Source organism: Podarcis raffonei, chromosome 11, assembly GCF_027172205.1.
Source record: "Podarcis raffonei isolate rPodRaf1 chromosome 11, rPodRaf1.pri, whole genome shotgun sequence".
NCBI classification, from domain to species: domain Eukaryota; kingdom Metazoa; phylum Chordata; class Lepidosauria; order Squamata; family Lacertidae; genus Podarcis; species Podarcis raffonei.
The window spans coordinates 22045304-22072624 of record NC_070612.1 but is presented as its reverse complement, the minus strand read 5'-3'; positions in this window follow the sequence as shown (position 1 = coordinate 22072624).

The window sequence follows — 27321 nt, the reverse complement described above, 5'->3', positions numbered from 1 at the left end:
TATTGTAAAACATACAACACAAACAGACAAAAACAGTATCACAATGACAACTAAACATTAATTGATTACACGTCATCTAACATCACACACATTTTGACTTCCAATTCTCCTCATTGTGCTTTCTAAATATTCTTAACCTATACGCGCTTCCTGTTATATCTATTACATATCAAGAATTTTTTTTACGTTTATAATTTTCTTTGATATTCAAGATTCAGTCTATACCTGTCAGGAGATTTACATTTTCACAATATTGTTTTAAATATTGTCCATTCTTTGCTCACTTTCTGATTTGAGTTCCCTCTTATTCTCCCAGTCATTTTGGCAAGTTCCAGGTATTCTATCACCTTCACCTGCCAGTCAAATTTTGTAGGAATTAAGTCACCTTCCCAATTTTTTTTGCTACCAGAATTCTGGCCGCCGTGGTTGCATACATAAAGACGGTTCTAAAGTTTTTTGGGATCTCAGTGGACACAATGCCTAACAGAAAGGCTTCTGGTTTTTTTTTTGAAAGGAGAATTTAAAGATCTTTTTGAGTTCGTTGTATATTATGTACCAAAATTCTCACACCCTCACACAGTCCCACCACATGTGCATTAAGGTGCCCTCACCTTTTTTACATCTTCAACAAATCTTTGAGTTTTTTAAATACATTTTGGGCAATTTGGCCGGGGTCAGGTACCATCGACAAAACATTTTCATCACGTTTTCTTTCAAGTTATAACATGCGGTGAACTTTATATCTTCTCTCCAGAGCCTTTCCCATTCATTCATATAGATGTTATGTCCAAAATCCTGGCCCCAACAGACCATAAGTGATTTCACCTCTTCCTCCTTGACTTCCCAGTCAAGGAGGAGATTATACATCTTAGATAAATACTTTCCTTTCAGTTGAGTAAGATTTTCTTCTAATTTAGAAATTTCTACGGCAAACCCTTTTTGTTTATCCTTGCTGAATTTTTCATTCAGTTGGAAATATTGAAACCAATCAGTTAATTATAAATGAATACCCACAAATCCCTTTAAACTCAATTTGTTATCCCCCCCATGGCATTTTATATAACATATATAACATATAAAATAGGTACAGGTAAAGGGACCGCTGACCATTAGGTCCAGTCATGACCGACTCTGGGGTTGTGGCACTCATCTCACTTTATTGGCCGAGGGAGCCAGCGTACAGCTTCTGGGTCATGTGGCCAGCATGACTAAGCCACTTCTGGCGAACCAGAGCAGCGCATGGAAATGCCGTTTACCTTCCCACCGGAGCGGTACCTACCGTATTTTTCGCTCTATAACACACACCAGACCATAACACGCACATAGTTTTTAGAGGAGGAAAACAAGAAAAAAATATTCTAAACAAAATAGTGGATATATGATTTTTGTGGTTCATGCTGTGGCCACAGGCATGTGATCTGACAGTGAGTTTGGAGTAGCCCAATGCAAAAATCCTGAGGATCCATGTGGATCCATGCTTTGTAACCACGGAGGAGGGAAGGAAGGGGAACCATGGATCCTCTGCTCACGACTGCAGCAGATCCCCCCCGCCACCCACAGGCATTTGCTCCATAACACGCACAGACATTTCCCCTTACTTTCTAGGAGGAAAAAAGTGAGTGTTATGGTGCAAAAAATACGGTATTTATCTAATTGCATTTTGACATGCTTTCGAACTGCTAGGTGGGCAGGAGCAGGGACTGAGCAACGGGAGCTCACCCCATCACGGGGATTCAAAGTGCCAACCTTCTGATCGGCAAGTCCTGGGCTCTGTGGTTTGACCCACAGCGCCACCCGCGTCTTGTTCAACATATAAAATATATATAGACTATTATCATTTTGTGCATTCCAGGATTTATATTTTAACGGGGAGAGAACCATCATCACAATATGAGCTCAGCCACCAGCTGAGCCCCTCCCATGATTCCCACGAGCATACCTTGAGCATCATATTTAAATCACATCCTAGAAGAAGAACACTGCAACATTCTTCTGGAGGGGGCTGACAAGAGGCCTTCAAAAGCAATGGGTGGAAATCAATCTGGAAAGCTCTTATAGTGACTTCTAATCATATACGAGGACATGGATGCAATAAGAATGAAGCTTTGAACACAAGAGATATCTGTGTATGTTTATTATCTGTTTTCCCATTAGTCATCTTCTGGCATGTGCGCCTGCTGCATTTTAAGTGAAAAATGAGTATGGATCCAGATTCAAAGTTTATGCTGGAAAAAAGGGGTCCGTGATTGAGAAAGTAAACAGATTTGTCTTTCAAATTATTCCAGAAACAGAACTTGTAAACTTAAAAACTTTTATGCTGCTTTTCATGCCTTTTTTTTCCTGGCATGGAATGAAACATAATGTTTTTCTCCCAAAATATACCCTTAAGCAAGTCATAAAATGGAATGCACTTAGACACACCCAATTACACTATAAAATCAGTATGCTATATGATGATTTATTCAGAGTAATTTGTATATCGAACCCAAACCAGAGAATAACATAAATTGAGAAAGGTACATTTTGACCTGGACATTAGAATATACTATATATGTATATAAATATATATTTACAATCTTCCCAGCTATCCTCCAAAGTAATACTTTAAATTAAAGAGCACAAGTAAATGAGGAATAAAAGGTAAAGGGACCCCTGACCATTAGGTCCAGTCATGGCGGACTCTGGGGTTGTGGTGCTCATCTCGCTTTATTGGCCGAGGGAGCCAGCATACAGCTTCCGGGTCATGTGGCCAGCATGACTAAGCCGCTTCTGGCGAACCAGAGCAGCGCACGGAAATGCCGTTTACCTTCCCGCCGGAGTGGTACCTATTTATCTACTTGCACTTTGACGTGCTTTTGAACTGCTAGGTGGGCAGGAATACCCTGCTCCAAAAAGAAAGTTTTTGCAAAATTCTAGGCCTCTTGAAGATTCAGATCTCTCATGTCAACTCAAGTGCTTTAATATCCCACTGCAAACTTCCAGTGATTAAAGGACTTAACATTTGAACAATGCTATTGCCTATATCAAAATGATTCTAGAGCTCCTCTAGGTGACCTGTTTATTGAATATTCATCCTGATTTGCTTGTACAAAACTAACGCAAGGGTTAAACTATATCCAGTCTTTGTTGAACATGCATTCTTATTTGTTTGCAGAAAGTTGCATGACAATCAGCCTTTATCCTGAATTCACCCTGATTTGCTTTCACAGTAGTTATACAAATCAATTATACAAACCATAAGAACAACAATATTAAATCATGACAATCAACCGACATAAGATGTAAAACTAGCTAGTCATAAAACCAGTAAAACACCATTTAGATATGTTAAGAAAACTTAAATGCAAGTACAAATCAAGAGGATCACAGCACTTATCTGGAAAATAAAGGCATGAACCTGAAGGCATACAAAGAAAGGGCTATAAGGACCCAATACGAAGGGAATTTCGTCATTGTGGGGTCACCACAATGAAGGCCTTTATTTTTCATGTCTGCTGGCATGGTTGCATATATGTAGTGTTTGGAAGCATCCCAGTCTGTTTCAAATTTGCTCTGATTCAATTTGTTACAGATGCCACACTTTAAGAGGGACATTGACAAACTAGAGCATGTCCAGAGGAGGTTAGCTAGAAACCAAGTCCTATGAGGAGCAGTTGTAAGAATGGTGTATGGTTATGGAGGAGATTAAGGGGAAACATGACAGCCGTCTTTAAATATCTAGAGGGCTCTGATACAGAAGATGGAGCAAACTCAGGCTGCATTCGCATGTGGTGTGCCCTCACTCCATTCCCAGTGCTGGGGTTTTAATCTATGTTTAAGCAATGCTATCCAAACTGCGGGACGCGGGTGGTGCTGTGGGTTAAACCACAGGGCTTGCTGATCAGAAGGTCAGCGGTTCGAATCCCTGTGACGGGGTGAGCTCCCATTGCTCAGTCCCTGCTCCTGCCAACCTAGCAGTTCAAAAGCACAAAGTGCAAGTAGATAAATAGCTCTGGCAGGAAGGTAAACGGCGTTTCCATGTGCTGCTCTGGTTCGCCAGAAGTGGCTTAATCATGCTGGCCACATGACCCGGAAGCTGTATGCCGGCTCCCTCGGCCAATAAAGCGAGGTGAGCGCCGCAACCCCAGAGTCGGTCACGACTGGACCTAATGGTCAGGGGTCCCCTTTACCCTTTATCCAAACTTCATTTCTACCCCATACTTTGTTGTGAAATGCTACTGACAGATGCATCGTTTCTCAAACCAGCTTCACAACAAATGGAGTTCTTAAGCCATTCCCAATTCGTCTCCAGTCAAAGTGTGAACACTTTTGCATAGGGTAAAGACATCCCTGCCTGTCAACACCCTGTGGTCCGTACACAAACAGAAACAGATCTGACACTAATTAAGCCGTGGGTGTGAACAGCTGAGGGGAAACTGGTGTGAAACCCATTGAGGGGGAAAACAACTTCACTGAGCTCTAAGGCAGGAATGTGAACAAAACTCCTCCGTTGGCTAGCAAGGCTGCTCTTATACCTTAATAACCATTGATAGATACCATGGTTGTACTGTGTATTTTGGGTCTATGGACCGCAATGAAGCTGTGTGTGTAATGTGAAGATAACCTTATGCTTTATTGAAGGTTGGTGGATGGCCAACTGTCAGGGATGATGCTGTAGTTGCAAGATTCCTTCACTCAGTCAGTCATCCAGTGTGGTGTAGTGGTTAAGAGCAGTAGACTTGTAATCTGGTGAACTGGGTTTGTGTCTCCGCTCCTCCACATGCAGCTGCTGGGTGACCTTGGGCCAGTCACACTTCTTTGAAGTCTCTCAGCCCCACTCACCTCACAGAGTGTTTGTTGTGGGGGAGGAAGGGAAAGGAGAATGTTAGCCGCTTTGAGACTCCTTCGGGTAGTGATAAAGCGGGATATCAAATCCAAACTCTTATTCTCTTCTTCTTCTCAGTCGGTGGTTGGTCCAAGGTCCCTTCCAGTTAGATCTATAGCCTTCTTCTTTAGAGGTGTTCTGCAGATGAGTAGGCAAAGTCAGGAGCAGTATGCTCAAACTCTGCCCCGCAAGTTTCCTGAGTTTTAAATCATGTGGGGAGCCTCCCCAAGTATGGAAGGCTCCCCGCTTCAGAAGTTCCCCTCTAACTCATGGAGGGAGACTTAGATAGCAAGAGGTGGGGGGGAGATTAGAGCTTAGCACACTCACCCCTGCTTTCCCCACTCAGATTTTTTTAATTATTATTTTGGTTTTACACATGAGGAGAATACCTGAGGCTGGCTTATATTTCTTTGCAGCTCTGCCAGGTCTAGCAGAAAGAGAAAATGCCTGTTTGTTTCTTAAGTTGATAGCTTGCCTTTCTTCCTACAGGAGTTTAGGGTGGAAAACAAGAAGGGACAAAACAATAAAAATGTCATTAAAACATCTTAACAAAGTTTCCATTGCTGATGCAGACTGGGACAGACCACAACTTAAAAGACTTGTTGAAAGAGGAAGATATTTTGTAGATGCCGAAAAGACAACAAAGATGGCACCTGTCTAGCGTTCAAGGGGAGGGGATTTCAAAGGGCAGATGCCACAAAAAACCAAAGGCTTGGACTACCTAATAAGATGGCATCTCCAGGAGTCCCTCACCTGCAGAGTACAGTAATCAATTCAGTATACAAGGGGTGAAACAATCTTTCAGGTATCCTAGTCCAAAGCTGTATAGAGCTTTATGCACCAAAAGCAGCACTTTGAACTTGACCTAGTAGCTATTTGGCTGCCATTTCTACACATATGCACAGTATTTTGAGTCCCTTCTGAAACAGCAAACAATTCACAGCCCTCATGGAAAGATTTCACTTCAGCCATTGTTGATCTTTGAGCTCTGAAAACTGGTTACATGGCTAAATCCCACTGAGTCTTGGCTAAAAATTTGTCCTGTCACTGAAGTTAATGGTGCTTTTATAATGGATTTTACAGGGCTTTTGAATCATGCCGTAATTCACCTATGCTGTGACTGCAACTCATTCTTGGCTCACTACAGCAAAACATTTGCAGCAGCAGACTGATGAGGGCAATAAATGAGGATTTGCATCCTTGATGCCTGACTGGCCACATGCATCGAGAAAATGAGAGCGTTTCCTACAATTGTTATTAAGGGAACTGCTGAGGAATTCAACTGGCATAGAGAGTAAAAAAGAAAAGAAAGAAGGATTTATTTTTTTAAATGCATTGAGAAGACAATGGCACATAGAAAAAAGTATCATTCTTTTGTCTGCTTGTCCTATTTTATATTTATCATTAAGGGACAGAGGCAAAGTGATATTTTACAGGCACTCAGTGTGTGTTTATAAAAACTATAAAAATGGCCATCCTGAATTTACTCTAGGCACTCTGTCTGGTTACATCATTCTTAATCCATTATCTCTATGCAATGAAGCTCTTGTGATTCCAGCAGACAAATTTAGCAGTGAATGATCAATTATACTTGTTATGGAAATTGTTTCCTTGGTAGGCCAATGTGCTGTCATAATGTGGCAGCCTTGGATTATCTAGGAAGGCCTCAGTTCTCATGCCCTATCCTCTGAAGTCGTCTTGTCAAGATCTGAAGGGCTGTACTGCAGCAAGTTGTCTGGTGGCTGAGGTCTGACAATGGCTTCATTCTGATTTATGTGATCCTTCACACAACATAAAAGCCACTTCTGAAAATCCAGTGGAATGTAGTGGAACTTTTAGTGCTCAATTCCATGTTAATTTCTTCCAGGGAAAAAAATCAGTTTGCAACCTTATTCACCTGGAAAATCATGGGATGAAATTAGGGGTGGTATCCAGGCAGACAGATATTTCCTGGAACAGAAGGGCATGTCACATAAAGGGTAGCGGGGTGATATGTCTGATGACATATGCTTGTCATACCATCCCCACTGGTGTGAATTAAATTGAGCAAGAAGCAAGTATCAGATTCAGGAGATTCCTTCACCTTCTTTGGTACATCCACAAAGAGGAGATTGGAAGCACCCACTCCCTAGAAATTGCCTTTTATTGGACCTGAAGAGCAGCTTGGGGGTTCGGCAATTTACATTGGGACCAAAACCAGAGAGTAAGGGTGACAGAAATCCAGCCGTCATGAGATGGTGATTAGCATAGAAAAATGACAAAGAAAGCCAGCTATATTTTCATGATGGTAAGAGCAGATCCTCTCTCTGCTCTCCCCCGATTTATTCTCTTTTGTTCTCCCCAGCCGCATGGCCGTTTGCCAATGTCTCACGTTACCTCATCCGGTCAAGGCTTTTATTACACACATCACCATATAGGGTCATCACTGCCCAGAGGAAACACAACTCCATTTAAGGTCAATACATTCCAATACATTGTAAAGCTCAGAGTGCTGGTCAGCCGAGGTCAGGGGGCACCCCGCAATATTACAAGCCTCTGCTATGACTTTATGACTCTCACATAAGGGCTAAGCCCCTTCCACTCTCTCCAGGGTCCTGATCTGAAATGGTCTCGCCTCTGTCCATGGCTCCTGGTTGTTGTTGTTTTAAAATTGCAACTCCAAAGCACACATTTAATATAGCATGTAAGGAACCTCTGCCAAGTGCATGTTAGAGAGAATTCTCAGTTGCACAGTAGGGATGCTTGTGGAATTTGATCTTTGCAGATTCCAATATGAACTGGCCTGGAAGTTAGTTAGTTAGAATATGAACTGGAAGTTAGTTATCCTCCCACTTTGGTAGCTCTTAAATGTCCAGATGCAGCGCTTTGTTCAAAGCACATATCAAAATACTTTTAAAAATGCATAATTTGAGAGGGGGTGCTATGTTTAGAAGTACATATTTTTCAAAACACATCCACATTGTTATGATGAGATAAATGTTGCTATTTTGTTATAAATTTGTGGGTGCATAATGTTGCAGCTTTAATATTTATTTTATTCTGTGTTTTATAACTTTTTAAACACCGCCCTGAAAACCTCAGCTGAAGGACAATTTAGAAATATTATTAGTAGCAGTAGTAATTAATCCAAATTAAAAACAATGATTACTGCATGAATGGGATGGAACAGAACTGTGGGTGAAAATACATGAAAATGACCTCAAATGGGATACGCTGATAGACTCATCCTTATGGCACAATCAGTTTACACAGGGCAAAGGCCTAAAGACTATTGAACATCACCATTCAAATGTTGGCGGTATAAATGCCTACTCTGGCTCCAGTGTGGTTCCACGGCTGGTGTTTGGAGCTGAGTACCCTTCACATTAGCCACAACCCACTAGTAACCTGTAGGTTCTTGAGAAATGATCTTGTTTGATGTGCTTTCCCTCAAACCATCCTCCAGTTTGAAAACCACGGGGTTGTTCAAAATTTGAAGGGAAAAAATTACAAGGAGTATGGATGGACAGAAGTAAAAACATCAAAAGAATAATAACCCCACACCTGCTTTCATGTGGTGTGTTTATGTTGGGAAATGGCTTAGGATAGGCCTGCCAGACAAGTGTAACTAACTGGCTGAGGAACAGAAGAACCATTTGCCAAGATGAAACTGAGCAAAACGTAGTGGAGCAGAATACCAAAAAATAAATAAATGGCCATGTTCAGGGAAAACAACCTTTATTTAGAACTGAATGACCCTTCATCGAGAATTGTCAGGGCGTATTCTTCTGTGCTGCCTAGAGATTTGGTGCAGAATTCATGAAATGAAAAGGAATGCCTGATGGAAATCTTGCTGGGAACTGGGAATATGAACCTTAATAAACAGGATTATTGCTAGTGTCAGCTGTGCTGTCAAATTAGCCTTCATCTAAAATGATGATAAAATAACATTGTATGATGTTTCATCCTTGATTTTTCACTGTTGAAGTGGCTAATGTCATGCTGGATGCTCTGCAAACTTACACACACCTATGTCTGCCAATTTCTAAGGCAGTGATTCAAGTCCTGGCCAAGGAGCAATGAGACTGAATGCTACCAGAGGCATATTTAGGGCAACCAGTTTCCCAACACAGGGCACCGAGCTGAGGGGAGCGCCACAGGCTGTCGTAACTGACATAGGGCACACAGAGTAGAAGGTGAGAAGCAGGGGGCACTAAATTTTGGCCTTGCAGAGGGCGCTGTTGAAATTTGAAAGACCAAAGTCTGCCCCTGATGGTACAATGGGGCCACCACCATATCCACAACCCTGCCACTCATGCTGGCCAGAGTGGAATATTTTTTTCGGCGGGTTCAGCTCCTCTCCCCAAAGGTCCCATTTTGGGGGGCTTTCTGCAAGTTGCCTGTGGTGGTAGTCTTGCCAGTGGCACTTTTGTCTGCCTGCTTGATAGGCAAAATGGAGAGTTTCATATTGGTGGAGTGACACTATCAGGCAGAAATTAACAGGGCTGGGTGGAAGGACCATTCAGGTCAAACTTTCCCCAGCCCAGCATGGTGTGTGTGTATTGCATCAACAGTGTCTCTGAAATTTTTTACACATCACTTGGGAAGACAGACGAACTAATGCCAGTGTACTGGAAGAAGCAAAGATCACCAGTGATGCTTCCACATTAACTTCGTTGGACTGGTCATGTTGTGCAGATGCCTGATTATCGTTTTCCAAAGCAACTATTCTATTCCGAACTTAAAAATGGAAAGCGTAATAATCAAAGTGGTCAACAAAAGAGGTTTAAAGACTCTCTCAAGGCAAATCTAAAAAAATGTAGTATAAACACCACCAACTGGGAAACACTGGCCTGCAAGCACTTTACCAAAGGTGTCATGGGCTTTGAAGACACTCGAACTTAGGACGCAAGGGAGAAACATGCTAAGAGGAAGGCACGCTTGGCAAATCCACACCGTGATCAACTCCCACACGGAAACCTATGTCCCCACTGTGTAAGGACATGTGGATCCAGAATTGTCCTGCACAGACTCACTGTTAAAACTGTGTTTATGGAAGACAATCTTACTTGGCTACGAGTGATTGCCAAAGAAAAAGAAGTGTGTATTGCAGTGTTATAATCTCATGCAGTGAATTGCTACTGCCTACCAGGTATGCAAGATTATCTTCACACACACACACACACACACACACACACACACACCACAAGAAACCACAGCTAAAATAAATAAGACATAAAAACAGCACACCAAGGAGGCAACTTTATTCATGGGCATTTAGGAGAGGCAGGCAAAAGTAAGGATGAGAGAGTGGTTATTTCTTGAATGGGGAGAGGGAAGAATTGGGAAATGATGGACTATGAGGTGTTGGGTTCTGGAAACTATGGTTTGTTAAGGGTGCTGAGACATGATTACTAGGCTTGCCATTTGTTCATACCTAGAGATCATGGGATAAGGCAACTAACCAGGGATATGTTGCGTCTTACATACCAATCGTATGCATGCTAACTCAGAAGCAAGTCTCATAGTCTTACTCCTATAAAACCTTCTTGGGTTGCATCGTTGTCTCACAGGCACAAGAATCCAATCAGGACCAGGAAAGGTCCAAGGTCTAGTTGGAACCAAGCAGACACCCACAGGCATGCTTTTATTTGTTTGATAGTACAAGTGCCAAAGTTTTGTTCTGGATCCTTTGAGATCTATGAAATAAATAAATTCCTGGTTAATCACAGGAATGTCTCGGGATGTATTTTTGGCTGTTGTTCTCATACACCAATAAGGCATGTTTACCTCACTGGTTCTCCCATAACAACTCCCTGCCTCCTTGAGCCTTGATTGTTTACATATGTAAAGTGATAACTAGAAGCAGAAATAAATTTAAAGTGAAGACAGGATTCCTGGGTTAATGAAGGCCTTTTACTTACCAGCAATTCATCTGGCGTAAGTGATGATTCCAGGATAAGAACATGGCGGTTGGCTCTAGTATAGAGAAGTTGGTGAAGGCGACCCTTGAGATTTGTTCAGAAATTGCAGCTAATATAGAATTCTGCAGGCCAGCTTTTGGCCCAGACAGCTCTGCATCAGCAAATTACACAAGTGCTGAAAGCTCTGCGCTGACTGCCAGTATACCACTGAGCTAAAATCAAAGGATTGCTGTTAGTGTATAAAGCTCTGGGAGCAGGTTACCTCATTGCCCCTTATACCCTGGCCACACCACTGCCATCATCTGGAGATACCTTCCTGAGTGTCCTACAGTTATCACATAGTTTGTTTAGTTTCTGGGTAAATCAAGGCTTTTAGCATAGTGGCACCACTAATATGGGACACTGTCGCTATTGAAATCAGACAGGCACCAACAATGTTGATATTTCATTGCCTGCTGAAAACATGTTTGACTCTGCCAAGCATTCTCAGACAAGTAATTACATCCTGTTTTTGTCATTTTAGTTTTGTATTTTATGATTTTGTAGTTTTATGATGCTTTGATAGTTTTATTATACAACTCCATAATACATTTTTAATCAGGTGGTGGTTTAGGGTGTAAGTTCCTTTAGGACTACTTGTCCCTATTGGAACTTGCTTAAGTTCAGAAACCCAGAAGTCCCGTTGATACATGAAGTTATGAGGTTAAGAGGCAGGGCCTTTTTGGTGGTGATGCCAAAGTAATGGAAAATCCTTCATTCAGAGTTCATTAAGGTTCCCTCACTTTTCATCTTCTTCAGACATCTTCTAAAGACATTTCTGTATCAAAGCGCTTTTAGTATGGCATTCTTAATATGTTGGTTTTAAGGTTTCATATTTCCTCCTTTGAGATTATATTAGGGGTTTTTTTGGCTGCTCTTTGCTTGTGTCATTTTAAAATGTGAAATGGTAATTTATTGAGTGTTGCTTTTGTCTTTATCATTTTGTACAATCCGCATTTTAAAAATCTCATTCATAAAAGTACCATGATAAACAATTTTGGGGACTAAAATGATAAAGCAGAAATATGATATCTCATAGGTATAGCTGATAGATATGTTGATCCATGGACCCACTTTTAGCTTTTAACTGTGAGAAGCTTTCCCGAAGTAATTTCTATGGCTTCCTCCATCAGGAAATGGAGAACTTACGCTCCCTACCCACCCAATGTTGTTGGTCTCCAACTCCCATCAGCCCCAGCCAGCGAGCTCAGGAATAACAGGATCTGTAGTCTAACAATATCTTGAGGGTCATAGGTAGCCCATCCCTGATGCAGACTTTTAATCACTAAAGTTTACTTAAAAGCCATGCTTTAACAACAGAATTCAGATAAGGTGGTTCTGGCATCATTCTTCCTTAATCACATTGGATTGAGAAATACTGCTGAAATGTTAATAAGCACCTGGTACACTAGATGCCCTCAGGAAAACTATGTTATTTAAGCTAGAGGAAGAGTAGACTTTTGGCCAGTCTTACACTATCATATAATTTTTTCCAAGCCTGGAGTTATTTTCACATGATAACATGATTGTTTGAAATCTCCATTGTATTGTTTCTTTCCATTTCACACTGTGTAACATTTTATAAGTACCCAAAATACTTTACAGTACAAAGGTTATCATAGCAATCCTTACACCAAGCCTGTAAGTTGTGGAGGAGTACTATTATCAAACTTAAATTACAGGTCGGGTAGAGAGGGAAAGCTACAAGGTGAAAAATATCTGATTCTAGGAGTATATGCACCAAATGAGGGGAAATCTGAATTTTTTAAGAAATTGCATGAGACATTGTTGGACTATATGGACTATAACATCATTTTGATGGGAGATATGAATGGAGTGGTATCTACTAATATGGATAAGTCGCAAAGACAGGTGGTAACTAAAGATGGAAGACTACCAAAAACATTTTTTGAATTGACTGACAATATGGATCTGATTGACACTTGGAGAACTAAGAACCCCCTTGGAAGAGAGGGAACATTCTTCTCTGAAGCCAACATGACATGGACAAGAATCGATCAAATATGGATAACTAGAGGACTGGCACCTAAGATTCGAAAAGTGGATATCTGCCCTAAAACTTGCTCCGACCATAATGCAGTAAAGATGGAGATGAAACTAACGCTAATCGGCTCCTTCAGATGGAGGATGAATGACGCCCTGTTTAGAGACCAGGAGGTGATTAAGAAGGCCCAAAAAACATTGAAAGATTATTTTGAGATAAATTTAAACACTATGGTGGAAAAAAGAACAATCTGGGACGCAGGTAAAGCGGTCATGAGAGGGTTTCTGATTCAACAGAATGCAATAAAGAAGAGAATCCAAAATGAGAAGAAAGATAAAATCTTGGAAAAAATAAAAGAAGGAGAGAAGAGATTAAGAGCGAAACCAAAATCCCAAGAAATTCTGAGGGAAATTAAGTTATATCAAGTACAATATATGAGAATGATAAACCAGGAAGTGGAATGGAAAATTAAACAGATGAGACAAAAGTCTTTCGAATCGGCTAACAAATGTGGGAAACTGCTTGCATGGCAGATGAAGAAAAGACAGAAATTAAATACTATTACAAGTTTGGAGGTAAATGGAAAGATTATACAGAACCCATTGGAAATTAGAAACTGCTTCCAGAGATTTTTCAAACAACTTTATACACAAGGGCCACAGAAAGAGGTTGAGTTAGACCAATTTCTGAGGAAAAATGGACTACAAAAAATTTCTCAAGAAAAGAGGATAATGTTGAGTGACAAAATTACAGAACAGGAAGTGGAGGGCGCCATTCGGAATATGCAGCTGGGCAAATCTCCAGGACCAGACGGTTTAACCTCCAATTACTACAGAGTTTTGAAAGATTGGCTAATTCGACCACTAACGGAGGTGTGCAATGAGATATTAGAGGGGAAAAAGGCGCCGGAGTCGTGGCAGGAAGCATATATTACACTTATACCAAAAACTGAGTCTGAAAAGACGCAACTTAAGAACTACCGCCCCATATCCCTTCTTAATGTGGATTACAAAATATTTGCGGACATTTTGGCAAATAGATTAAAGAAAGTACTATTGGAAGAGATCCATAAGGACCAAGCTGGCTTTCTCCCGGGTAGACACTTGTCGGACAATACGAGGAATATAATTAACATTTTGGAGAAGCTGCAAGTGAATATAAACACTAAAGCAGTTTTAATTTTTATAGATGCGGAGAAAGCCTTTGACAATATTTCTTGGAATTTTATGAAGAAAAATCTCCAGGGGATGGGGGTGGGCCAAGGGTTTGAAAACGGTATAAGTGCAATTTATTCAGAACAAAAGGCTAAATTAATTGTGAATAATATGGTGACAGAGGGATTTAAGATAGAGAAAGGCACACGACAAGGCTGCCCAATTTCCCCATTGTTATTCATCACTGTCCTGGAGGTATTATTGAATATGATTAGAAGGGACCGTTTGATAAAAGGCATTCAGGTCGGAGCTAAGCAATATAAACTGAAAGCATTTGCAGACGATTTAGTTCTAACATTACAGGAGCCAGAATCTAGTTCGAAAAGAGTTTTGGAAGTGATTCAAGAATTTGGAAAGATGGCTGGTTTTAAGTTGAATAAGTCTAAAACCAAAGTTCTTGAGAAAAATTTAACACCGATTGAGAAAGATAGGTTTCAGAAGGAGACAGGCCTAACAATAGTAAAGAAAGTTAAATATTTGGGGGTTAATATGACAGCTAAGAACCTAAACTTATTTAAAGATAACTATGAGAAATGTTGGTTAGAAGTGAAGAAAGATCTAGAGATATGGTCAAACTTGAAGCTTTCCTTGTTGGGTAGAATTGCGGCTATAAAGATGAATGTATTGCCAAGGATGTTATTTCTGTTTCAATCTTTGCAAATTTTGGACAAGATGGACTGTTTCAAGAAGTGGCAGAGAGATATTTCTAGATTTGTCTGGCAGGGCAAGAAGCCCAGAATAAAATTTAAAATATTAACTGATGTTAAAGAAAGAGGTGGTTTTGCCCTGCCAGACCTGAAACTTTATTATGAATCGGCCGCATTTTGCTGGCTGAAAGAATGGCTGCTTCTTGAAAACACAGACATTTTGGATTTAGAAGGTTTTAATAATGTTTTTGGGTGGCATGCATATTTGTGGTACGACAAGGTTAAAGCTCATAAGGCATTTAAAAACCATATTGTCAGGAAAGCATTGTTAAATGTCTGGTTAAGATATAAAGACTTACTGGAGAATAAAACCCCAAGGTGGCTGTCACCAATGGAAGCAAAGGCATTGAAAAAGTCCAATATGGAGGCCAAATGGCCGAAATATTGGGAAATATTGGAACAAGAAGGAGATAAACTGAAACTGCAGAGTTTTGAGAAATTAAAAGATAAGGTGCGAGATTGGCTGCACTATTTTCAAATAAGAGAAGTCTATAACTTGGATAAAAAAATAGGCTTCCAGGTGGAAAAATCTAAATTGGAAACTGAGTTGTTAGAATCCAAAACTAAAACACTCTCAAGAATGTATAACTTGCTGCTAAAATGGAATACGCAGGATGAAACAGTTAAATCTGCTATGATTAAATGGGCACAAGATGTTGGTCATAACATTATGTTTGCTGACTGGGAATGGTTGTGGACCACAGGTATGAAATTTACGGCATGTAATGCCCTAAGAGAGAATATTATGAAAATGATATACAGGTGGTACATGACACCAGTCAAGCTTGCAAAAATCTACCACTTGCCTGACAATAAATGTTGGAAGTGTAAAGAAAGTGAAGGAACATTCTTTCACCTTTGGTGGACATGCCCAAAGATTAAGGCTTTCTGGGAGATGATATATAATGAAATGAAAAAAATATTTAAATATACATTCCTTAAGAAGCCAGAGGCCTTTCTCTTGGGCATGGTGGGCCAATTGGTGCCAAAGAAAGACAGAAATTTCTTTATGTACGCAACAACAGCGGCAAGAATTCTCATCGCAAAGTATTGGAAGACACAAGAGCTACCCACCCTGGAAGAGTGGCAGATGAAGTTGATAGAGTATATGGAACTGGCGGAAATGACTGGCAGAATCCGAGACCTGGGAGAAGAGTTGGTGGAAGAAGACTGGAAGAAATTTAAAGACTATCTTCAGAAATATTATAAAATTAATGAATGCTAAAACTGTGCTTGGATTGGCAATAAGTGGTAATTAGTGATAAAAGTTAATAAGATTATGCAAAAAAATAGGTATTGATATGCTTGAAAACATGGATATAGTAAATGTTATGGTATAAAGTTTAACATTTGAAAAAGGGTAAGAATTTGCTGAACTAAATATTTGAATGGGAATACAAAAGGGGGGAGGCGGGAGGAGGTCAAGAACATAAGCATATGAAATTGAGGTTATTTGAAAAATGGATTGGTTTTAACTTTTTTATGTTTAAATTTAATTTTTCTTAATTAGTTGTGCTTTCTTTTTGTATTTTTGGTGTTTCTTTCTTTTTTCTGTAATTTAGGGTTTTTTTATTCTGTGAACTTTTATCTTTCTTTTCTGTAAAACTCCAATAAAAATCTTTAAAAAAAAAAAAAAGAGAGAGGGAAAGCTGAGAGAACAGCAATTTAGTGGTGGAGGTGAGATTTAAACAGGGGCTCCATTTGCACTATATATTTAAGGCAGTTTGATGTCACTTTATGGCTTCTATCAAAGAATTCTGGGAGCTTCAGTTTGTTACGGGTGTTGAGAGTTGTTGGGAAACCCCCTCACTGAACTACAATTTGCTGAGTGGTTTAACAATTAATCCCTCTTCCTAGAGAATTCTGCAGATTTTAGCTCTGTGAAGGGAACTGGAGTCTCCTAACAACTCTTAGTGTCCTTAACAAACTACAAACTACAGGATTCTTGGGGGTGGTGGTGCCATGGCTATTTAAAGTGGTATGATGCTGGTTTAAAAGTATAGTGCGAATGGGGCTTGGATCACACAGCTCAGTCACATAGCCACTAGAGCATAATATGCAGGAAGTAGTTATCAATGGAGAAAAAGCTCTCATATGCTGTGAGTTTTATCAGCTCAACAAGTCATTAAAGAGTTATGGGCATCATCTCTTCCTCTTTGTAGACTGATGGATGGTTTAAACATGATGATGATCGTGCAAAGGCTGCCAGATCAGTGTCTGCAGACAAACACATGGTGGAAAACTTTCCAACTTGGGGAAGTGGCTGCATGAAATGCCTACATATATAATTGCTTTCTGGCACCTTCCATGCTGCCAGCATCATATTAAAATCTCCAGGTTTTCAGCGCTGAAGAGTAAAAGCATGAGATCCACAACATGCCCAGAATATGGAGAATAAAGGGCCAAGAGAAGGAACTACAATCTTTTCTAGCTAAGGATTTTCACATGACACTGCAGCTGTCAAATGGAAAATCAGTTGTCTTGCAAGCAGCTCTTTAAGTTAGGGATGGGAAAGTTGTGATCCTCTAGAGGTTGTTGGAATACAGCTCTCATGTTCCATGAGCATTGAAGCTACTGTCTGTGGTTGATGGAAATTGGAGTCCAGCAACATCTGGAAGGACAGAGGTTCCTCATCCCAGTTCCAGGATCTACTGGGAGCAGTATATCATTCCCCTCACTTTTGCAACTGCAGGGGGACTGACAGCTGCTGCAGAAATTCTCTTCAGAAAGAGAGGGAAGGCAAAAACTCAGGAATAGGAAACCTGTGACCCTGCAGGTGTTCTTGGCCTATTGACCATGTTGGCTGGGGCTGATGGAAGTTGGGAGTCTTTTCCTTGCTCTTGCTAGTGGGATGCTACAGCAACCTAGCTATTCTGGCACCTTCATTTACAGCTCCTGTTGTTCACTGTGATGCATGTCAGGTTAACACAGTGGTGCCCTCGGGGCAGAATTCTAGGGCAGAAGGCCAGGGCCTCATCCAGCAGAATGAGGAGGACCTCAAAAAGCAGCAAAATGCAGTCTTACCACATTTTTGAAGTAAGGGAAGCAAAACAGGTTATCATCTCAAGGGTCCTATCCTGAAGGCCATTCCAAAATTACAGTATCTAACTACATCCCTGACTCAGCATATAGTGAACTGTATGCTAACATGAACCGTTGGCTTATTAATTTAGAAACACAGGACCATTGATGTTGCCCGCACTGACTTAGAGTGACTCCCCAAATTTGCAGAGTCTTTACCAGCCCTACCTAAAAATGTCTGAGGTTGAACCATATACCTTTTGCTTGCAAAGCATGTGCTCTACTCCTGAGCAATGGTGCACCAAATGGCTGTAAAATGGAGAAAGGTTGTGTGTTAATCTTGCATTATATTACATGAATAAACTTACTGTATCTCATTGCTGATTTGTGCGTTAATAACTTTATGCATTAGCTGCAGTGCTACACAAGGCCACACACACACACACACACACACACACACTCGGCAAGAAACTAGGAAGCAGATAATTGAATTTGGCCCATCATCACCTTTAAATGCTAAACTGAAAGTTTGTTTATTTCATTTAGCCTTTAAAATTGTGTTTGCTTCCCATTGATTTTGCATAGTGCCCCCAGGGTTCTCTCATAGACACAAATCTCATTAGCTTGCTGATAGATATAGGAAGAGGGAAGAGAATCCATTCCATTTACCAATGATGCCTCATTGACAGGTGACCTAGCTGAGCACAAACAAATCATATAACCATCAGAACGTGAATCACACGTTGCATTTGTCACCACCATATCAAAGATTCTTGCAGGAGATACTGCTGAAAGCCAAGCATATTAAAGGTGAATGAGAAGGAACAGAATGAACAATGTGTCTTTGTATAAAATGGGAAGGACAAATGTGGGAATGAGAGTTTCCACTTTCCCAGTTTGTGGCGTACTGAATGGGAAACATTGGGGCCCGATCCATTTAGTAAGGCAATAAACTGCTCTCTTCTCAAAATGCATGTATTTATTTGCTTCTCTGTCTGTCTGTCTGTCTTTCTTTACCCTGCCTTCCTGTTCTATCCATGGGACTTCCAAAGTGGCTCATAAAGCAGATTGAAAACCAAACAATAAAATGCCATCAAAGTCCAATAAAAAAATACAGAACACAGCAAAAAGAAAGAGAGAGAGAGAAAACCTTTTAAAAAACAAAGCCAGTAAAAAACAAAACAGGAAGGGTAGAATTTAATGGTTCTCAATACCAGAGGCATGCTGGAACAACATGGGGTTTTGTTTTGTTTTTACTTGGCAACTGATCTGGGGATGTCTTAAGCATTGGACAAGCATGGGGGCACTGTCCATTGGGGGTTTGTGAGCAGAATCAGGGCATATCGAGCCCTGCTTGCAGGCTGAAGGTGAAGGCGAAGGCAGAGGTAGAAGCTCTATGAACACTGCTAGCCTCTGGCAGTGCTTCTCTTCACACAAGAAAAAAGGGTAAGAAAGCATGTCAGATGAATGAAACAAAAAGTAGATCAGGTTCTGATGCACATTGATACAAAACATTTTATTGTAGTTTGACATGTTTCAGAGTAAAACAACTCCAGCAGCCTGACAAGCTTGCAGGTTCTTAGTATTCAAAAACACCTTGTTCTTACAATCTGGACAACAACAACAACAACAAAAAGGTAGAGTAAAGCATTATTCTCTCCACCTCTGCATCTTTTCACACCAGGGACTGGGACCACCAGTCCTCGAATCCCTAGCTGGGAAATGGCACTGCAGATGTCATCCCCACCACGGAGATGTGTTCCAGAAGGAGTTTTGAAGCTGGGGTTGCTTTTATGAACTCTGATGAGCATTAATAAAAAGTTATCTGTTGCTTATTGGTAGGATTTATATCCCATTCTAATCACAAATTATTCTTAAGACTACATCGCTCATGATGTAGTCTAATTTGTCTAATTTGTCAGCGCCTAAATGATATCGAGGAACACGGGTGGTGCTGTGGGTTAAACCTCAGAGCCTAGGACTTGCTGATCAAAAGGTGAGCTCCCGATGCTCGGTCCCTGCTCCTGCCAGTTCAAAAGCATGTCAAAGTACAAGTAGATAAATAGGTACCGCTCTGGCGGGAAGCTAAACAGCGTTTCCGTGTGCTGCTCTAGTTCACCAGAAGCGGCTTAGTCATGCTGGCCACATGACCCGGAAGCTGTACGCCGGCTCCCTCGATAAAGCAAGGTCAATAAAGCGAGATGAGCGCCACAACCCCAGAGTCGGTCACGACTGGACCTAATGGCCAGGGGTCCCTTTACCTTTACCTTTAAATGATATCGAGCGTCAGAATAACTTGGCCACAGTAAGGAAATCTTGCCCATGGTATGATTATTTTCCACCTTCCCATTCTGACTCTCAGGCACCCTATCTGCATAACCTAGCAATTTCATAATATAGACACGCTTTTACCCTCGCAACATTGAATGTACTGCCATCGGCTGAGGGACGATTCCAGCAGATTCCACACAAAAAACTCCTATGTCCCTGTGGAGATGGCAGTACTGAATCAGTGGCACATGCCCTTTTGGCTTGCAGTCTTTATAAAGACTAGAGGAATGAGATTATCACCCCTCTTTTATTGTCCATCCAGGTCGCCCAACCACTGCCACAGTGTCTTTTCTCTTGGCAGATCAAGATGAGCAGATGACAACAAAGGTTGCAAGGTTTTTAGCTGGGGCAATCAGAATAAGGTCCACTATTTGACTGTTGATTCAGGACCTTAAAGTGTGTTTTATACAATTGACTTTTTATTTTTGTTCTTTGTGTATTGCATTGTTCTTTGGTTGTTATGACCAATGGCTGACGCAAATAAAGATTTATTCATTCATTGCTCATGATGCAATGCAACTGGAATTAAGTAAGCACATGTGAAATTGGGATTGGCATATGGGTCTCTCAATTCTCCTTCACACCTCAGCAGCTCATGAAATAATGTCCAAATCTCAGTCATATGTTCAGCACACATGCCCTGCTGTCTGTTAGGTCTGAGCATGTCTCTTTTCTTTTGTAGAGTCTTCTGTAAGACAGCTTCTCCAATTTAGTAGTCCAGATGCACAGGGAAATATACTATGCTGGTATCCCACTGGTCCTCAACAGGGATTATTATAGGATCAGCTGAAGATTTGCAGTCCACCCTGTAGGTTCCTCATGGTGAATTTATGATGTATTTCCTCTTCCCTCCTATATGCCTAGCTGAGCGAGACAGTGTCCAACTAGGAGAACAGAAAGCTTCTGGGTGGGTATGTCCCAAGACAGTGGTAGGTAGCAGGTAGATCAGGGTCTGCCGGTAGATCTCTGGGTGATTTTGAGTTGGAGGGCTTCTGACTCCCAGTTGTCCAATAATAGCAATGACTAAGAAGCTGCTCCTACCCCCAAATTAGATTGCTGAAAAGAATGCTTGGGGAAAACCAGGAGTGGAGTGTGACATGAAAGGGCTTGTGGTGGTTCTGATCATGAATTCCTGAACCATGTGCTGAAAGATGCCCTGTTCCTTAATTTGTGGTGTAAAGTCACCCAGGTGAGTTAAAAAGCCTGAAGACTGCCCTGAGGACAAATAGAACCTCGTTCTCGACTCCTTTCGTCATCACCAGGTCCTCCAAAGAACATAGTAACCTGTCTGCCCTACAACAAGGATTTCAGCCTATTTTGTGGTTAGAGGACAGGACATTCTAGTTCAATGAAGCCAGCAGCATTGCTGCGTGGGATACAGATCACCAGCTCAATACCTGATCATTAATTCCTAAGGGTTTCATTTTGCATGGACGTAAATGCAGGACGACATTGTACCATCTGACTCTGGCCTACATATCTCCAAACAGCGAAGGCCAGATGAAAATAGGACAACAAAGAGGTCAGAGGAAAGAAGGGAGGCATGAGGCATCCGCAACGTGACACACAACATACGGAGCACGTGTGTCTTGGACACGTGTACCTGGCCAAGGAGGAACCAGTGCAATTTTACGCACATTATGGATGAATGGAAGAGATTGCGTATGAACTCAATGGGACCAATTATTTTGTTGCCATCTGACAGCACGTGGCTCAGTGTTCTTCCTGTCAATTTGAGTCTGACTTCCACAGTACGTAGATGGCTGAGAGTCTGGCATGCATACGCAACACAATTTTGCACAGACCATCCATGTCTATCCACTAAGACACATCTGTCACAATAAGAATGGGCTGCTGTTTCCACTAGTATAGGACAAGGGTGGCCCTCAGACCGCCTGCAGGCCAGATCTTTTTTATCCCAGCACATTCATCTGGCTCTGGTGACTCGGGCAAGTTTTAATTGAGGTGTTGTAAAATATATATCTACACTGCTCCCTTGTAAGAAAAAGAATTGATGAATCTCCGTGTGCATTTCATATACATTTTATTGTGCTGCTATCTCATGCACTTTCTGGAAAGGCCAAGGACCACTGCCAACCTGTCTCTTGTGGGGATCTTTCAGGAAGCACATTCATTCCTCAGGGCTCCCCCAATCAATGACCTCATAACATCCGGATGCATGTAATGCTCTCAGCACTAAACAGTGCCAAGTTTATTGTAGAGGCAGCCATCTGAATTTGGGCAAACACTTCTGGCTTTTGTGTTAGCATAGATAGAAAAGAGTGACCTCTCAGAATAGCGAAATTGGCCATCCTGGGTATTTGGGAAGTGGGTAATGGAATGGATTGAGGAGGGGCTCTGAACCTTTGTGAGCAACAGGGGAAGACATTAAACACACCATGGCACTTGCAGGTGCTACAGCAGCAATCCCTGTATTAAATATTCATATTTTATGGGAAAAGGAATATTGGGATAAGAGATTAGGCCATACATGGCAGAGACTTTCTTTTCTAAAAAATCAAGTGTACTTGCTATTGTACTTGCTATTGTTATACTCTTGAGAATCAGAAATTCTTGCTGATCTATTGCAAATCAGAGATTTACCAATCTACCTGACCTTGATCTACTTTCTTCCTGTCTCTTATTCAAATGACTAGGCAGGGAGTCACCTTAAAGTTTGTCTGTATTTTTATTTATTTTTAAATTGTATTTTATGTTTTAACATTGCACACCACCCTGATATTTCATGGTGTGGTGATATAGAAATACTTTGTTCTAGAAATACTTTTGTAAAATAAAATAAATAATTACATGGATGACCAGAATGTCCCAAAGTCTTGTTATCATGCTAGAGAAACGGAAACTTTGAACCCAAAGCTTTTTGCAGGTGAAAATTTGGCATATTGCTACATTACACATTTCACACTGACTTTTACTCAAAAAATGATGAGAATTATATTTATATTTATTATATTATATTTATACAGAACCATTTCTGACAGCTGGTCCAATCCAGCTACTCATACATGCTAATCAGTATCTTAGATTAGTCCAAATTCAGCTCACTTCAGCTGCACATGTATTTATTATTATTTATAAAGAATATTTATATACCCTCTTTCTATTTGAAGACTGAACCACTCAAGGACTCTCTCTCTCTCTCTCTCTCTCTCTCTCTCTCTCTCTCTCTCTCTCACACACACACACACACACACACACACACACAAAACCTAACAGATGAGTGGCAGATAATTAAAAAACCAATAAAAGTAGAGAATCCACAGAATTAAGCAACATACAAGCCAAGATACTGTCTAAATAACAAGAATTTGGCTAATATTGTGTTCATTGGCCTGGGACTCTGAAAAAAAATAAGAGCCTGGATTCAGACTAAGCTTAAATGATGCACCCATTATTATTTTTTACAGCATCTTTCTTGCATACAAGCAGGCTAGTATTTTCCCTTTCGGAATTCCAATTACCATGCCAGTCAAGTATATGTCCTGGGATGGACCAGCCTGAGCTCAGTCCAGAACATTGTGAAAATCTTGGCCAAGACAAAGGAATGGTTCTCCTACAGACTTCATTATAGCCACGAAACTTATCCTTGTGTGAGTCACTATCTCCGATCCTTGGTTAACTTACACCATAAGGTGGCCATGAGAATAAAATAAGATAACCAATGTAAGCCAAACTGATAAATAAAGATGGAGGAAAGACGATAGCTAAAAATATATAAACCCAAATAGTTTCTTTTTCAAATTCTCAGCCTGCTTCCCCAGGTCACTTTCAGTTTGCCACTTACATCTTATTAACCGCAGTGGAGCTATTTCATCCAAACACTAGGCCATGAAACCACGGCTGACTAATATCACGAGAGTAAGATGCTAGGTTAAAAGAAATATGCACAGACAAGTAGGTAGGAAACAGATCTCTCGGGACAGTATGATGGGGTGAGTGCTTAATTTGCTCATGTTTTTATTATAAAGTTGAAACGGACCTTGACTGACTGACTGACTGATTGATTAAGTAGTTCTCCCTCTCAGTTGCTCTCTGTTAAATAAGTTCCAGCGTATGGTGAGTGCCTTAGTTCCAAGTAGATCATGTTATTTTCTCCTATAGCATCGGCTGATGCAATTGCCAAATAAATCCCGAATCCATTGCTGAACATATGGAATATCAAAGGCACCTCACCTATGAAATTTCTAAGTAGAAGGAAGAAGAAATAATAATAATAATAATCTACTAGCATCTTTTTCTCACATAACAATCCTTTTATATTACCACTACTGTTATAGACTATAATATGCTCCAAGTAAGGACATTTTGTGTACAGAGGGATATGGTTTTGTTGTTGTTTAGTCGTTTAGCCGTGTCCGACTCTTCGTGACCCCATGGACCAGAGCACGCCAGGCACCTCTGTCCTCCACTACCTCCCGCAGTTTGGTCAAACTCATGCTGGTAACCTCGAAAACACTATCCAACCATCTCGTCCTCTGTCGCCCCCTTCTCCTTGTGCCCTCCATCTTTCCCAGCATCAGTGTCTTCTCCAGGGAGTCTTCTCTTCTCATGAGGTGGCCAAAGTACTGGAGCCTCAGCTTCACGATCTGTCCTTCCAGTGAGCACTCAGGGCTGATTTCCTTAAGAATGGATGCATTTGATCTTCTTGCAGTCCATGGGACTCTCAAGAGTCTCCTCCAGCACCATAATTCAAAAGCATCAATTCTTCAGCGATCAGCCTTCTTTATGGTCCAGCTCTCACTTCCATACATCACTACTGGGAAAACCATGGCTTTAACTATACGGACCTTTGTTGGCAAGGTGGATATGGTATACCAGTTAAATTTGCACCTACCTTATCCTAATGCACACACATGGCCACAGTTTGCAGTGAGTAAGGGGTAAGTGGTGTCTTGTGAGGTTATTTGTTAAATAAGATTAGAGGAATGTCTGCTTAGTTAATATATTGATGCTAAATGCATAACACACACACATACACAAATGGTTAGCTACTACCACCTATGGGTTTAGGATCAGCAGGGTTTCAATGCATCATATGTCTGGTTCCTTCAGCTCTGAGAGCCATCTGAGATACTGAGTGAAACTCAGCCAGTGTCCTTTCCCAGCCTGCTCAGCTCCCCTAATGGGTTAGTGTACCTAGGAATTTGGTCAAAACATGAGGGCACTGATGTAGGATTATTAGTCAGAATCCCTCCAATCAACACACAAGAGGTGACTTAGCCAAGAAATTAGATTTGCAAACCAACACAAAGAACATAAAACTGCAGTCAAGGAACCAAAAAGAGAAAAGAGAGAGGGACTGTGGGTTGGTAGTTCCTGTGTCCGGGAGCTTGGCCAGTTGCCTGTTCTGGATGGGGTTGCACTCCCTCTGAAAGAACAGGTGGTCATGAATCCATTTTTGCTGCCAGAGACCAAGGTGGCTTCAATGACTAGGGCTACCTTTGGTACACCAACTATTGCTGTTCTTGGACAGGGACAGTCTGGCCACCAAAATTCATGCACTGGTAAACTCAAGACTTGATTACTGCACTGTACCCTATGTGATCTAACCTTAGGCATGGCCTGAAGGCTCCAGCTGGTGCAAAACAGTGTAGAAGACAGACTATCACTAGCACATAACTTCGGTGTTTAAAAGCTTGCACTGGCTGCCCATACATTATTGGGCAAGGTTCAAAGCTCTTGTATTAATTTTCAAGGCCCTTAACAACTTGAATCCAGGATACTTTGGGGTCTACCTGATCCCTTATGCCCCTGCCCAATCACTAAAGTATTTGGGGGAATCACAGTTACTGGTCATCCATGGCTCAAATGCATGGTCCTGTATCCACTAGGAGCTGACCATTCAGTGTTATGGATCAATTTTGTGAAACTCCCTTCCAGTTCAAGTCAGATAGGCCCGCCCCCCTACTGAAATTCCAGAGCTTACTGAAGACTTTTTTTGCTATTCCATCAGGCTTTTTAATTGGAATTCTGATTTTATAGATTTAACTCATTTTTACTTTCTTTGTTTTGAGTCTCCTGTACACCACTTACAGATGACTGTAATTAAGTGGTATAAACATTGTGAACAAGAATAATAATCAATATTGCTTCATGTATTTGTCCCAAATGTTGCAATGGGCAGTAATATGTACCTTACATGGCTATAGAAGATCCATAACAAAAGGAAGTCAGAAATCAAGGTCTCTCTTTACCATCATAGCAGAAGATGTTGTATGAAGTCTAGAAAGTGTAGCAACTGCTAACTACAAAGTGTTTGGCTCTCTATTTGTAAGAAACCTGGCCTTGATACTAACAAGAGGGTATACTTTGATTTATGAATGGTTCCCTGGTAGAGCACACGAGACAAGGGAAATCTGGTATTGTCCTACTCAATATACAGGGGGATATAATACAGGGTGTAGCATAGCTCATGCAACCTTGCCGTTTAAAAATAAGGAACAACAGAGGATTACCGTATATATAACTCCTTTAACATAACACATTATATTCCTAACTCTCTGTGATAGAAGGCTTGGCCAATGCTATCTTTGAAAAAGAAACTCTATCCAACGGTAGACTCTATGCTGGGAGTATAGAAGCAGTGACACCATGAGTTTGGAGCCATTTATAAAGTCCTTTTCAATCATCCCAGAGAGGAGCAGCAGGAATCTTCTGTTGACTCTCCCACCAATAATTTAACTTGGTATGAACACTTGCAAACTGCAAGTTCACAGTGGTAAGGCACCATAAACCACTTACTACTGTCGATGCTCCTTATTTCTCTCAAGGCAAGAATTAGGAGGGTCGACTTACCACATATTGAAACAATACACATTGCGTGGAACTCAGCGTCGCACTCTGACAAATCGGGTCCTCCCTTAAAGAGGGCACGTATTGCATTGAGACCTGGACAACTGACTCCCTGTGTTGTGGGTGGGTACGATTGGTCAGCCACAACACCCGATTGGTAGGTCCCTCATAGCTGGGTGCAATCTGGCCAAAGGGACGCAGTCCAAACAGTTTGAAGGACCTATTTATGCCTATGCACGTGACCCAGAGCTTCCTCTTTCGGTGGGTGCATTTGGAACACCTGCCCACCTCTCCCTATTTTTAGGGCTTTGCGCTTGACCTTGCTATGCCGTTGTGTGTCGTCTGTCATTGGGACAGGGGCATGGCAGGAATTTTCCTCACTTGGCTGATTGGCTGTTGCCATTTGGGTTTCGCCTGCCATGTA